A 16052-nucleotide genomic window follows, 5' to 3' on the forward strand; every position below is an offset into this window, starting at 1 on the left:
CCCTTTTGATACCTTGGCTTGAAGTCTCCTTTATTTGAAACTAGGATGGAAACCTCTGCTTGTTTCCACAGTCCATGTGAGTGGTATGATTTTTCCCAACCTTTTATCTTCAGTCTCAGGATATCTTTTCTTATGAGATGAGTCTCTTGGAGGTAGCATATTGTTGAATCTTTTTTTTAAAATCCAATCTTCCAGTCTATATCTTTTGATTGGTGAGTTTAGGCCATTAACATTCAGAGTTGTTATTGAGACATAATTTGTATTTCCAGCCATTCTTGTTTACTTTTGGTATTTAAGTGACTTGCTTTCTCCTTTTATTAGTTTTTCCTTTAGTGTAATACCTCCCTCTGCTGATTTTCATTGTTGATTTTAATTTTCTCCTCATGGAATATTTTGCTGAGGATGTTCTATAGTGCAGGCTTTCTAGCTATAAATTCTTTTAACTTTTGTTTATCATGAAAGGTTTTTATTTCATCATCATATCTAAAGCTTAATTTTGCTGAATATAAGATTCTTGGTTGACATCCATTTTTTTTTTCAGAGATTGGTATATGTTGTTCTAGGATCTTCTAGCTTTCAGAGTCTGGGTTGAAAGATCTAGAGATGTCCTAATTGTTTTCCCCCTATATGTAATCTGATTCCTTTCTCTCATGGCTTTTATGATTCTCTCCTTATTCTGGATGCTAGGCATTTTTATTATAATGTGTTTTGGTGTGGATCTGTTGTGATTTTGTACATTTGGCATCCTGTAAGCCTCTTGTACTTGGTTTTCCAATTCATTCTTCATGTTTGGAAATTTTTCTGATATTATTTCATTGAATAGATTGCTCATTTCTTTTGTTTGGAACTCTATGCCTTCCTCTATAACAATAACTCTTAAATTTGGTCTTTCTGTGTTATCCCATATTTCTTGAATGTTCTGTTCATAGTTTCTTACCATCTTCAATGTGTGATCTACATTCTTTTCAAGATTATATATTTTGTCTTCTTTGTCTGAGGTCCTGTCTTCCAAGTGCTCTAATCTGGAGGTGATGCTTTCTATTGAGCTTTTAACTTGGTTTATTGTTTTTTTTCATTTCAAGGATTTTTTTTTTCAGAACCTCTATCTCCTTATTGAAGGAATATTTTGCTTCTTATATTTGCTTATGTAGCTCTTTATTGAAATTATCTTTTTTGCCTGTATTTTTTTCTCTTATATCATCCTTTAATTCACAGAAAATTTTAATTATGTACATCCTGAACTCATTCTCTGTAATTCCTTCTGTTGTGCTGGCCATGGATTCTAATCATGTAGTATCTTGATTTGTTTGGGGCACTTTTTTCCCTTGTGTTTTCATCTTGATCTTGTGTCTTTTCTTCTAGCATTGAGGATCCATCCGCAGCATTACTGTTTTTTATGCTTTAGGCTTATAGTGCCCCCTCAGGGTTCCAATACCTCTCCTTTGAGGGGAAGAACAATGTTAGCAGATTCCAATTCAACCAATATACAACCTTAAGCCAAATGGCTATTAGGACGTTTACAGTTTTGTCACATATATAGAAATGATGAGTTCAATTAATTTCTATAATATAAACAGCAGGTTTGCAAAAGGGTGTACAGTTTCTGATGGTGGACAAAGAACCAGGGGTGAGATGAAATTTTGAGGGGGTAGGAAGTGAGGATATAGAGTTATTAGATCTTAGGAAGCATGAAAAAGGAATCTAAAGAAGATGGTTAGTAGCAGGGGATGAGAGAGGAAGTGATTTTGGGGAGACAAGTAATTGGAAAGACAAAAGAGTATACAAACAAGCACACATAAATATTAAGAAAAATAAAAAATGTAAAAATTTAGGAGAGAACAGAATACACAACACACCTCTAATATACTATTCAGACCACCCAGTCCTCAGTATCCTAATTCATGCAAAGTACTTGGGTTTCACAAATGTTGGGGATGTGAGGGCGGAAGAATGGAGAGGGAGAAAAAGTCTTGAAGGAAGAAGCAAGGATTGTTTTTGTTTTTGTTCAGTATCTTTCCTGCTTCCCCTCTCATCCAATAGGTGGTGTTTTCTATTATTTGCTGGTATGCCCACCCTCAGGACTTTGAAGGTTATCAGGATGGGCGGGTTGGTTTTGGGTGCAGGGCACCTGGAAGTGGGGTATGGCACTAGCTGGTCCCTGATAAAAATTAAAAGTCTCTTCACCCCAAGGATCTCCTTTGGGGCCCCCTCATGTGATATGGGTGCCTGGTCTTATCTTCTTATATCACCTATAGACCTCACAGTTCCTGGTCTCTAATTTAGTCTCTAAACTGTATCTCACTCACCCTCTCTCTTTCTACTTCCTAAACAGGGATCTTTCTCTGGGGAGGTCTGTGGGTTATGCAAATCTGTTTTGGAAAGCTGTTTTGTTTTGGGCAGTCACTATGAGCATGTGTGTGTGTGTGTGGGGGGGAGGGTGTTAGTGGCTGCTGGGGAGAGGGGCTAGTTGGAGATTATGGATACCTGCCCAACAGGTATTCCAAGCATCCCAAATGAAGGCGGATGCTTTCAGCAATGGAATGTCAGGTCTGGTGGGGGGAGCCAGGTGGTGGCACTGGGCCATGTGTTCAAAGATGCAGCTAGGACTCAGTGTGGGCTCTGTGGGTGTCGGCAGGGCTCACCTGGGCCTGCCTGGGCTCCACACTGGGTCTGCAGGGCACCTGATTTATTTTCCAATTAAGGAAACTTAATATGTTGAAATGAGATATACGTTATGACCCAGATGGCCAACTATCTTGCAGAGAATGTTTTGTATAATTTTTAAGTGCAGTGTTTTACATAAATTCAAGAATCAGCTTGTTTTCATGTAATTGTGAGCTTTTATATGCTTACTGACTGCTGTCTACATTTTCTATTACTGAAAAGGTGTATTAAATACACTGTCATTATGGATTTTTCAATTTAGGGACAATAATTCCTCTATATATTGTAAGTTCCTCAATATTTTTAAAGAATAGCTTAAATACTCCATTATTCTCATTTTTTTTCCAGTGCAAGGATTTGTCCTAGTTATTTAGAGTTCCATTCCTAAAATCAAAAGTCTAAGATTAAGTTTCTAAAATAAACTGAAAATGGAGTGATTCAACTTCTGAACTAATTAAATACATTTTGTTGAGTGATTTTATTATTTCTATAAGATTTTTCCCTTCTTTACAATTTTAGATCATGGACACACAGAAACACACACACACACACACACACACACACACTTTTTCTCTTCTTATTAGTGATTTCTTTTTGTGCTATAATAACGGTCACCCTATGCTTTAAATATAGCCCTTGCTGCTCTGCCCCTGTGACTTATTTTGAAAATCAACATTTTTTTTTCTCTTCCTTTCTCCCTCCCTCTCCCTAGTCTCTCCACCTCCCTAATCTCAGGGGAAACAAGATTACATTTCTTCCCCATGCTAGGCAGAGTATCTGTACTTGTGCATATACCCACAACAGGAACAAAGTAATTCATACTTGGGGATGGAACCAGAACATCTCAGAAATGACTGTCTCCTGAATTAAGAAGAAAGTTAATTACAACTCCTGACAGAGTACATGGGAATGTAGCCTTTGAATCACCTCTTTAAAAACCCCCTGTTCACCTGATGGGCAGAACCATAGCCTCTGGGACAGGAGTCTGCTGTGTTTCTCCTTTGCTAGCAAAGCAATAAACTATCTTTTTCCTTTTTTCTCAAAACCATGTCCTCTTTATTGAATTGACATCAGGGGCAAAGACTATCTTTCAGTAACAGTGCTGAGGATCAAATCCAGGGCCTTGTGCATGGCAGACACATGGTGCATGAGAAATTAACATTCACATCTAACTCTCTTACTTTCTATATTTATGTTTAAAGGTATAACAAAATGCTTATGTACAACCAAAATATATATTTAGATTTTAAAAAATAAAAAATTGCATTTAATAACAGCAACAAACAATAATAGCATAAAAACACTCTAAAAAAGAACTCCTTTCTTTTACCTACTAATAAACACTTCATTCCAAGGAAGTATAAAATAAAACATTAGAAAACAATGTATCTTAATTTCAAATAACTTCTTATTTTCTTGTATTAACATGCCTCAATATTTGACACTTCTTTATTGCTGATATAAACCATTCTTTTTTGTTATAGGATTATGGCACATAGACTTACCACATAGTACATTGTCTTCACAAGTGTGTTCACTGCTGTTGAGGTCTGTGAGAAGTTTGTTTATGGGAAAACAAGACATGACCCTATGCCTTTCCTAGAAAAGACAACATGACCATGAGTCAAGATAAAAATAAGACCACAGGGCTGTAGGCAGGGAGAATGGCATTGTAACAAAGGGCAGGAATTTTAGAGCTCAAGAAGATCAGAAGATACAAATTTCTTCAAGGCCCATGTCTATAATCCCAGCTACTGGGAGTCAGAGGAGGATTGCAAAATGGTGGCCCATCTGGGAAGCTTAGTGAGGCCTTTTTTCAAGATAAAATAAAAAAGAGCTAGGGATGGATCTCCATGGTAAGGTGCTAGCCAACATGCTTGAGGACCCAGGTTCAATCCAAGTAACACACACACACACACACACACACACACACACATGATATAAACTTCTCATTTTTAACTGGAAAAAGTTACATTTTATATTAAAAAGCTAATATAGCCCTCTTGGAAAGCCAGGTTGAGAAATAGCTTAAACTTGAAAATTTTTCTAGATTTACAAATTGCTATGTTCTGTGCTTTCTATGCTTAAAAACACTTATGTGAGTGTAATTTTACACTAATAATACTTAAATATTTTATAATTTGTTTTTGTTGCCTCTGAGATGTTCTGACCATGTGAGTAAGTTCCACAAGGACTTAGGAGGTGGGGTTAAGAAGATGAGGAAGGAAACATGGCCATTGAAGAGGCTCTGGAACGTGTCCCTAAACCTCTCTCCCTTGAAATGGTCACAGAAAGATTCATTTTATGACCCTTTCTCCTCTTTTACACTTTGAATATGGAATGAACTTTGGATAGCTGAACAAAATAATATCCATCATGATAAATGGAGGTCTTAAAATTGGGGCAGAAATCATGTTGATAATACACAAAGTAAGCAGTAGTGTATGTAAAAACATCCTGAGAAAAACTTGAAATCACTAACTATCCAAATAGGAGTTAAATAAAAATGGCATATCACTCAGAAATACCATGAACATAAATAAACATGTTTTTTGGAGATTATTTATTGGCACGGGAATCTGAGATTCGGTTTGTGCCAAAATATAGCTCAGAACTTGTTAAAGTGATCACTTTTTGTGGAGCTAGCAATGATTCCAATTTTCATGTTACTAAATTTTCTTCAATGATCATAAGCTTTTGTGATTACAATAAATATCGAGTATTTTATGTTCTTTCAAAATGAATTCAGGTGTTAATTGAGAGAATGTACAGCTTTGGGAGGGGACAATGAGCAGTGCTCAGATGACCCCAGGCACAGGTTTTAACTCTGAACCTTACCAACTGGTCAGTGCTTCAGGGATTCTCATGCCTCTATCCCAAATTCTTTCCAAATTCTTCACATTCCTTTTGGAGTCAAGAACTTCAAACTATGGATCCTGAAAGCATGTAAGTTATTTTTGTTGTTTTGTTTTTAAACCATGGTGGTACACACATGATTTGCAGTCTCTACATTCTTCTGTGCCTTCAGATGTTAACTACAACATACTTTCCTCTTCCTTTCAAAGAGTCCCAACCTGCACCAGCCATATTGATTCTTACTCACTTCTATAACATGTTAAAATCCCTGTGAATCTACATACCACGCTGCTATGTCAGACTCCAACTGAACCTCCAGTCACCCCTGGTTGGATATATAAACTTGATGGTAGAGACAAAGGAGAAGCAAACTAATGTAGAAGTAATTTTGTGATTTCTTTGTTTCTTTTTAAAATCAGATTATTGCAATTTCCAAATAGCAGGCATTGAGGTGTGTAAGAAAGTCTCTTGAGAAACCATATGTTCCTATTGAGAAAATGCTTATTTGGTTTTGGCTTTGGAGCTTTTTATTTGCAAGAGCCCTGATATATGAACAAAGCTCAAGAAGATTGACAGAATTGGAGAAAACAAATTTGTCTCAAGTATCTCATGACATTTGGGAGAAAATGAAAGAGTCTGGCACATAATGTGAAGAGTGAAAGAAACAGATTTCTGTTAGTGCTCAGCTCCTAGAAAGGTCTGGGTGTTCCTTTGCCTTGTGCTATCTCTTGAAGAGCCCTTCCTTCATCTTCTTAACCTGTTGCTTTTCTTGCAGCTACAGCTCTCTTTGCTTCTCTGAGCAGACATCCTCCCCCACTTCCTGTGGCTTCCTTAAAAGCAGGGACATTTTTTATCCTTGAATATTTCATCTATCCATGACACCAAAGGGCAGAAATGATCTTCAAGCAGCTACTTTAAAAAAAAAATTCTTGCTCATCTTAATTGCTCAAAGCCCTTGCCAGGAAGTGAAGGTTTCAGGGTGGTAAGGTTGCTTTCTGCAGGGCTGGGCAAGAACACAGATAGATAGGTGATCACTGTAAGCTCTACACGTGTCCAGTGGAGGGTGTAGACATCTCAGTCAGCTACGCATTTGGCTGACTCCTAAAAATTACCCTGTTTGAATTGCTTTGTGGTAGTTTCATTTGAAACATGATTCTCTGTGTGCCTAGTGTGACCTGTAGTACAGGTTCTTGAGAAGAGAATGCCAATGGATCTAACTTTTAAAAATGTATATTATCTTTCTTTTTTAGTTCTTTATATGTGTGAGAGAAAGTGATGGTAAGTTTTTATATTAGATCTCCTTAAGCCCTCACAGAAATCTTATATGGAACTTGATTGTTCAGAAAAGAGATCTGTGGCTCAGGTAACCATTCTCACCTTGCCTGGGAGAACATGGCCTCCTCTGTGGCTGTTCATTCTATGCTCCTATTCTTCTGCAGTATTAAAAATGTGGGAGGCCATCATTTTGGACTGAGTTCCTGTACTAAGCCCCAACAGACCAGACCAAAGTGGAGTCCCCTATGCTAAATGCCCCATCATCAAACTGAAACTTTGGGAAGAGAAGCAGGTATAGATCTCAAACTAGACCATTTTTCCCTGAAAAGACAAGATTCCCATCTAGCTGAGTCAGCAGAACGAGGAAGCCCTCTCGCTTTAGCCCTTACACAAAAGTAAGCTGCAGTAACCTGGTGTCAGTTCCTCAACCTTTGTTCCTATTGCTGCTTCCTTTCACCACAACCTTCCAAAATCCACAGAAGTCTCCATTCTATTCTGTAAAATAGAGGCTATCCCAATTAATGAAACAACAACAACAACAACAACAAAACAAAATAACAACAAAAACAAAAGAAAAGAAAAGAAAAGGAAAAAACTTGATTAAATCTATAACAAATTTGTTGTGTTTTTGTCTTTTGACAGGGGTAAGAAGGCACATCTTAGACCTACTTTCCCCATTTTTCCTATGCAGAGACTCTCCTGCTCCATGTTCTGTTCCAAGGAGATGCCCAAAGAAGAGCTGCATAGACAGGAGGGCCAGAGAGGGAGCTCCCTCCTGTAGGTGCAGTGGGGGTCCTCTAGGACTTTACAAGAGCCTCTCTGCCATCTTTTCTCCCTCCTCTTTCTTTCCTCCTTAGCTTCCTTTCCAAACTCTTTAGTGTTTTCTACCAGCAATGGGAAATTCCCTTTACTATCATTATTACTGTTGTTATTAGTGATGCAGGGGATCCAACCCAGGACCTCCCATATGCTTGGCAACTGCTCTACCGTTGACCTACCTCCCCAGGCCTACATTGTTTTCCAACAGGCAAATGTGATGGCATGTAATACAGTTCATTTCTCTTGTCTCCTTTTTTTTCATGTTCTCCCTTTGCCTTATTCCAAGGTTTTTCCAAACCGTCATTGCTTTATTTTAATGTTCCTTCTGATTTCTCTGGACTGGTCAACTCCAGGGGTTTCTCCAGAGAGTCATGAGTAGAGAGGGGTGGTATGTGTCTGAGTTTCTGAGTGTCACCTGGCCTGAGAGGCACAGTGTGAAGCCCATGTTTACCTCTATCACTGTCTCTATCTCTGTATCTCTCCATGTCTCTGTCTATTTGTCTGTCTCCATGTGGGGATCAAATCCAGCTGGATTTCCCTAGACTGGCATATGGCTGCACCATACAGGACTTAGCATTCTAAAGAACAGGAAGAATCAAATCCGCACACATCCAGGTTTTCCGATGTCTCTCTTTGGCCTCCAGGGGCTATGTTCTCTCTCATCCTGCTTTACCAGGAATTCGACATCCAAGAATAAGAGCATAGGAAATTTGTGGAGCAAAAAAGATTTAAAAATTCTTTTTTCCCTCCTTTCTAATTTGTTCAGAGATAGGAAGCAAGTGATGAAATCTTTTGAGTACTCATTTGCTTCACAGGCAAACCAGCCTACTTTCAGTTCTGGAGTTAGTTGGAGGAGGGTGTCTTCCCAGTCTCCATTCTGAGAGACCAAAGGGAAACTATGTACAAGGCTGTGCATTTGTTTGATTGTTAAAAATTAGTTTTTGAATTTCTTTGCACTACTTTCATTTGAAATGGATTAATTGTCTCATTTCCTTTTCAATGTCCCCAGAGTGGGTACAGACTCTTCCATTGCTCAAATTGAAAAAAAGATTGAGAAGGAAATTCAGAGAAAAATGGAAGAACAAAATCAGGGAAATTATGTAACAATCGGCTGGGCTGGTGAGGTATCCCCACAGGACAATAATGACTGAGATGAGGTACGGAGCAAAGACATGCCATCCCATAATATGCCAAATTAGCATATTGATTATTTCAAGCTGAAATCGATTGAGGAACTGTAAGATCAGAAAGAGCCAGTGGGCTGTCTTTTGCTACATGTATGAAGTCATAAAAATCATTTTGAGAGGGATGTCCTTCCCATACCAAGACTGGAACTAGCTTGGATCACTAAAGACTGGTGACTGGGGCTACAGTGAATCTCAGTAAACAAGCTCTAAGGTAACCCTTATCCCCTACTAGCTTCGACACCCTGCTCCATATATTTCTTGGCAACATTCCTAGAATTTACTATCTTAGTCCATGTATCCCCTTGCCCTGACATTCACAAATTTGTTGTTCTTTGTCTAAAAAGTATAAAAGCATCATTCTTAGGTTCTTTAATTGGACATCATTCTTTTGTAAAGATCATCATGTAAATTTAATAAAACTTTTATGTTTCCCTTATTCACCAGCTCTTATATTAACTGAGTTCAGAGATCCAGCCACCAAAGCCCACATAAGAACTAAGTGGGTGAGTGAGGACATCATGTCTACAGAGGTAAAGACCTTGTCATGTTAAGGGGGTTCAAGGAGTTCTCTCTCTTCTCCTTGAGACCTCTATTTAGAACATATAGGCTCTTGACACATCACAGAACAAAAAAATTAAGGATGCATCAGGTTTTAGAAAAGAAAAAAAACTTTATTAGAAAGAAAAGGCAAAAAACACATATTCTCAGAACAGAAAGAATGCTGTCTCAAGAGTGAGAAGCACTTATGGGGTGCTCTTAAGGGAAACTTGTGAGGGGTAGACATGGAAAGGTATGTGAGGTTGACATCAGCTTGGTGACCCTGGGCCACAGAATGGTTCTGGTGGTTGGATTTTTCCAGCATCTTCAGGTTGACATTGTATTCTCGATCTAGATGATATTTGCAATGTGCCTATGATATAGCTTTATTAAACCACATCTCCTTTTGCTTTATCCAGGATGGAAATATGTTGCCTAGGCTAACGGTGCACTTAAGCTTTAATCAAAATGAGGCAATTTTCATAGATGAGTGAAATTTGGGAGTGACTGGCCTGGAGGAAAATAATAGATCCGGGAGTAAGTCTGATTATGGTGCTTTTAGATTAACAGCTGCAATCTTCTTTTCCTTACTTTTGGTCTCCTTTCTACTTGTCATTACTCCTTCTATCCCACCTCATCCTGCAGCTGGAACCAACTACTGGGCTCTCTAGTGACCTGCCATCTGATCTATTAGCTTCCTTTACATCTGCCAAATGGAGCTAGGCACACAACCTCATAGGAGGGTGCACAAGGTGCAACAGGTAATTTATGTGTGGTACCTGGTGCCCTTCAATTCACTCACAAGTAATTATTGTCCCTCCTTGAGTTTTTATATAATTCTTTTTTTTTGGTACCAAAGATTAAACTCAGGGGTGCTTAACTACTGAGCCACATCCCCAGCTCATTTTATTTTATGTTTTTATTTATTTTATTTTTTTAATATTTATTTTTTGGTGTAGATGGACACAACACAATGCATTTTATTTTTACGTGGTGCTGAGGATCGAACCCTGGTTCCGCCCGTGCTAGGTGAGCACTCTACCGCTGAGCCACAATCCCAGCCCTTATTTTATGTTTTTAAATTTTGGGACACGGTCTTGCAATTTTTGAGGGCCTCGCTAAATTGCTGAGACTGGCTTTGAACTTTTGATCCTCCTGCCTCAGCCTCTTGAACCGCTGGGATTACAGGTGTGTGCTACCATGCCTGGCCTTTATCTAATTCTTTAAGAAGGAAATGCATGACCAAAAAGTGGAGAGAGAACCTCTTAAATATTTGGGGAGTTTTCACACTTGCTCTAGTCAATTCCGTGTTAGACAGACCTAAGGTCAAGATCACTAAGATCAAGGGGTTGGGCCCTACAATCTCTCAAGCCCTTATAGGTCTAGTGCTGGGAGAGCAGGTCCCTGGAGGGGAGGTACTTTCTCCAGAAGGTGGGTTCCCTTTCTCAAGAGAACTTCATCATCGCCATTTTCTATATGATGAAGGATATAGTTGAGTGGGTTTCCAAGCAAAGATGAGTTCAGTGTCTGGGTGTTCTGGATTCAGACTTCTCTTTCTCTATATTCTCTGAGAAGCCTCTAGGACTTTAGGATGCTCTATCTTGAACCTGATGTGGGATGGACATGCAAGATGATAAGAAGATAATTCCCACTTTGGGATTTTCATATTCATATTCTCTAAGTTTGGATAATAATTGCCATAATATTAGTTTCAGTGATACCTCTACAAATGTGTTATTATACAGTGTGCTAGTTGCTGTTAAAAAAATAAATACCCAACAAGAACAACTTAGAAGAGGAAAGATTGATTTTGGCTCATGGTTTTAGAAGATACAGCCCACAGTCAGCTGGCTCCAAGGCAGAATTATGGTAGAAGTGTGTGGCAGAGGAGAGCTTTTAGCTCATGGCAGCCAGGAGGCAGAGAAAGAGAGAAAAAGTGGGGAGATCCTGGGGAGAAGTTAAACCCTTTCAGGGGCATGCCTTTGGTGACCTACTTCCTCCAGCTAGGTCCCACCTCCCAATAATCCATTCAGCTATCAGTGGATGGGGTCAGACCCCTCAGGACCCAATCACTGCCTAAAAGCCTCACCTCTGAATCTTGCTGCTTTGGGGACCATGTTTTCATATATATAAATGTTAATGTATGGCTTTCGATTGGCTGATGATGATAATGGCAACATGCAACTAATCCCTGTATTGTTGATTTTTAAAAAATCAACAAATAAATAATAGCGAGCTCTTTATTTTTATCAGATGGCCTGGGTCACTAAAAAAATCACTGAAAAAATAATAAATTTTGTATTATCATGTATGTATAGAGATGAGTATAAAATATATTGTATATATGCAATGTAGATATATAATAGATATATATATGCATGTATATAATGAAAAGAAAAAGCTCACTGATATTTACTGGTAAAAATAAACATTGCAAACAGTGATTAGTTGCATTATCATTATCAGCAAATTAAGGGGCATAAATTAACAAGATTCTTCTCTTGAAATCTCTTTTAACTTAGCAAAAACAACTACCTGATACAAACTTTTGATGTAATTTTTTTAAAGTTAGTTTTACAGTAATTGGGTAGTTGAATTATGTGATTCATTTCATAGGGAAAAACAAGCAAGGCAGGTTCTTAATAATGACCCAAAGTAGAGAAATGGTTTTGGTGCAGAACCCCAATGGGGTGTTTTATCCCTTATAGAATAGACAGGAAGGAATTACCTGGAAGAGTTACCAGAGTAATGTTCAGTGTTGACTCCCATTTTCTTGTATATAACTGTTTATAGACATTAATTTCATTCATTATCTGAAGGATTTATAAAGCAGGGAACTTTAATTGTAAAAGATATCATAATAAAGAAGAGCATAAATACTAAAGTAAAGCAAACGCCTGGGTGCCACCACCCAGTGTGAAACCAGAACCATCCCTTGGGGCTATCCCATCTGTTCCCCAGAAAGTTAACTACTGTCCTAACTCTGGTTTTATTCACTTCCCTATCTTTTAAAAAGCAGTTTTAATACCATGTATGTATCTCAAAACTTTATAGTTTTATTTTGAAAACTGAGTAATAACCACAAACCTAGTTCTGTAAGGAAGAGGCAATTGGCCAGGATCAGGGACTTTTTGGAGGAGAAAATGACCTGTAGGGAACCCTCAGGATGGAGCAGGTCCTCAGAATCCCTGAGAGTGCACAAGAGCACTTGCCACTATCCTCCTGGGAGAATCATGACCCCTCTTCTTTTTTACCCATCTTCCTCTCTATTGGCTTTTGTATCTTTCTTGGTGAAGAGTACAGGCAAGGTCTAGCGTGTGCTTGAGAACACTGGACACCATGCTCATGGAGCAGGAATTAGGCAGAACTGTAGCTGGAAGACTGACTGCTTTGCATGTTCTCCTTCCAACCTTGCAGCTTCCCTTCACCTATCAGGTGCTCTAAGAATTGAGTAGTAAGAAGTATATGCAGGTGACCTAGATGCTAAGGTGTGCGTGGGAGAGCAGATGGGTACCCTAGGATTCCAGCTCTCCACAAAGCTATTTCCTGATTCCATTGGGTGGATTCTATGTGTGGCACAAGTTCTCGCTATGGTATTTCTTTCCCATTATTCTAGGGATTGCTTTTGTCCTTTCTCCTTTTTAGAGGACCTGTTTCCTCTATTCATATCTTCCTCTCTATTGGTTTTTGCTTCCATCTTGGTCAAGCACATTCTCCTGTAGCTTTAAAGAAAGATTCCAAAGGTGATACATTTTTTCCAGGTCTTGCACATGTGAAATGTCTGTATTCAACCCTTATGCCTCATTAACAGCTTAGATATGGAATTCCAGGTTAGGAATTACTTTCCTTCAGTGTTTTGATGGGTTGCTCCATTATCTTCTTGTATCCATGGTTATTGTTGAGAAATTCACGGTAATTCAAATCCTCGTTCTTTCTATATAAATTTTCCCCCCAACAATTGTTCTTGGGTTTAGTTTACTAAAATTACATCTCAGGGGCTGGGATTGTGGCTCAGCAGTAGAGCGCTCGCCTAGCACCGGTGGGTTCGATCCTCAGCACCACATAAAAATAAAGGCATTGTGTTGTGTCCATCTACACCTAAAAAAAATATTTAAAAATTTTCATCTCAATATTTTATGTGTGTTTGCTTTGCCCATTTCACTGGATATGTGACTGTCTCTTTCAGTTGTAGAAATCTTCTTAAACTATTTCATCCATAATTTTTTTTCTAGTATATATTCTCTGTTCGCCTCAGAATGCCTATTGTTTACTATTGGACCTCCTGATCTGTTCCTTGAGTGTTCTCACTTGGCTTTTTTTTCCAATTTTCCATCTTTTTGTTTTACTTTCTGGGGGAATACTTCAAATTTATCCTTCGCCTCTTTTTATTGAGTTCTCATTTTGTGCTTTTAATTCTCAAGGGCTTTTTAAAATGTTCCTTATTATTCTCTGTATATTTCTCTTTATGAGTATCCTGTTTTGCCTTATGAATGCAATGTCTTATTTTATATTTCTGATATTAATCATTTTAATGTTTTCTTTCCCTTCTAGGATCTTCATTTTACTTGAGTGTTCTTTTCTTCTTATTTTCATCTCTGCTCTCTGTGTAATCAATTTTGCTCATGAATCTGGTAATTTTTGCCTGACTGCTCATGAATAAGAGGAAACTAAAAAGCTCACTGGAAGCTTTGACCAAGCAGCAGTGACTTATCAATTCTGAGTTTATTACAGGGTAATTCGAGTGGGTGCTTCACTAGGTTTTTCCTATTAAAAGTCCTTGGAAAAGACTCTTCAAATCTCACATCTGAAAGTTAAAGATCTGAATTTTAGCCTCATAGGAGCTACAGGAAAGGAGGACTGTGCATTTAATATTCAGCCTTTAGCCTTTGATATTGATGTGATCATTTAATCTCCTTGTTGTTGAGATAGGACACATCTTCCTTCTATTTGCAAACCATCAGATTTCGAGGGGGTAGCCGAGAGCTTGGGAGCAAATCCAGGGCTTTGTGCATGCTAGGCTCACACTCTACCAGTGAGCTATATACTTCAGCTTCATAGGCACCACATATTCTTGGTTTGACTTTCTTGAGTGGAAAAAAAGCTGTAAATTTCTGCTGGGGTTGGGCAAAGAGTCATCCAAAGGATGCTGAGTGGAGAAGGTGACCTGGGTCCAGTGGCCTGTCAATCTACTTTCACCCACTCCATATTGCAATCTCCTCCCTAGAGCTCTGGTTCCACAGGTAGCTGGTACCACCAGTTTCTGTACCTTTTAAGGCTCTGGATTTATAAATTGACTTGAATCTTAGATGTTTATTTCCTGGATCCTTTGCATTTAGTTCTCTTGGGCTGCTAAGCCAATGATCATCTGTCCATCTGTTCCTGTTGGCTCCTGTCATGTCCTCTCTACCTTCAAGTGTGAATGTCTTACTGAGATAGGATAGAAAATATAGGGTACTTTGAGCATGTATGAAGTTTCAAAGAAGTTTCAGAAGGGAGCAAGATTGCATGCATTTTTAAGTCGTTATCTTTTTTTAAAAAAATATACCTTTATTTTTATGTGGTGCTGAGGATGGAATCCAGCATCCTGCATGTGCTAGGCGAGCGCTCTACGGCTGAGCCACAACCCCAACCCCTTAGTCATTAACTTGAAAACTACCTGTGTCCTTATAGTATCATCCACTTATTTCCTATAAAGAATCACAAAATTAAAGAAGAAAATATCTAATTTTACATTCTTGAAGAGAGTAAGCTGTGTCCTGCTCTAAATTACTCTGTGATTTATAGAACATCAGTTTTCAGGCTCTGCCTAACCCCAAGAGTCACTTCATTTTATAAAGCAGCTGTTTTTCATGAGTTACTACATTTTGAGAGCAGGTGCCAGGGTAGAATGACTCTACACCTTCTTTGTATAAGTAAACAACTACCATCTGCCCAGGACAACTGTAAAGCACAAGCTGATAGCTTATTTGTGCCAATACAAATTTACCACCTGTGTCTTAACAGATTAAATCAGGAGGACATGGACACTTGAGCCCATCAAATAATATTAGAATGAACTTCTCAAGTTCACTCAAGGTAACCCCCTCACCTAGGACCCATAAAAGGAAGGGTACCTCAAACTGTGGCATAGTAGCATGCTGACCATCTGGTCATTAGTCATGAGACTACCCAGGAACACTGCCACAGCAATGAACTTCTGACTCTGTCCCTGGGCTTCAGCTCATCTTGGTTTCTACCACCCATGACATGGGGCTACTTCAAGCTGACACTTTGAAACTACTCATCATCCAGAACCTCTGGACCTTTGTCTTGGAAGATCTACTCCTTTTCTGTTCTGTGACTTGGATGCTTAAACCCTTATCTGACCTCTTTCAGTGACTCTTCTGCATTTGGATCTACTCTGTCTTTGCTCTAGGTAAGGCCCATTGAAATCCTTAACCCTTTTCTTAGCCTTTCTGTAACACATATCTATCATTGTGTGAAGTATGGTGTGTGGCCTGAGTGTTGAAGCTATTAATAATTAAAATTGGAAAGGAACAAAACAATTTGTGATTGTCATGATCATGAACACTGCATGAAACCAGCAGTACACAAAGTGAATTAAAAACCAATGAAATTGAACAAATAACTATTGTTATTCAATAATCTCTGACATTACAGAAAGATATGAATGTGTCTGGTTTATGTTGATGGCGCAGGTCACTCACAACAATA

This window comes from Marmota flaviventris, chromosome 15 (genome assembly GCF_047511675.1).
Source record: "Marmota flaviventris isolate mMarFla1 chromosome 15, mMarFla1.hap1, whole genome shotgun sequence".
NCBI classification, from domain to species: domain Eukaryota; kingdom Metazoa; phylum Chordata; class Mammalia; order Rodentia; family Sciuridae; genus Marmota; species Marmota flaviventris.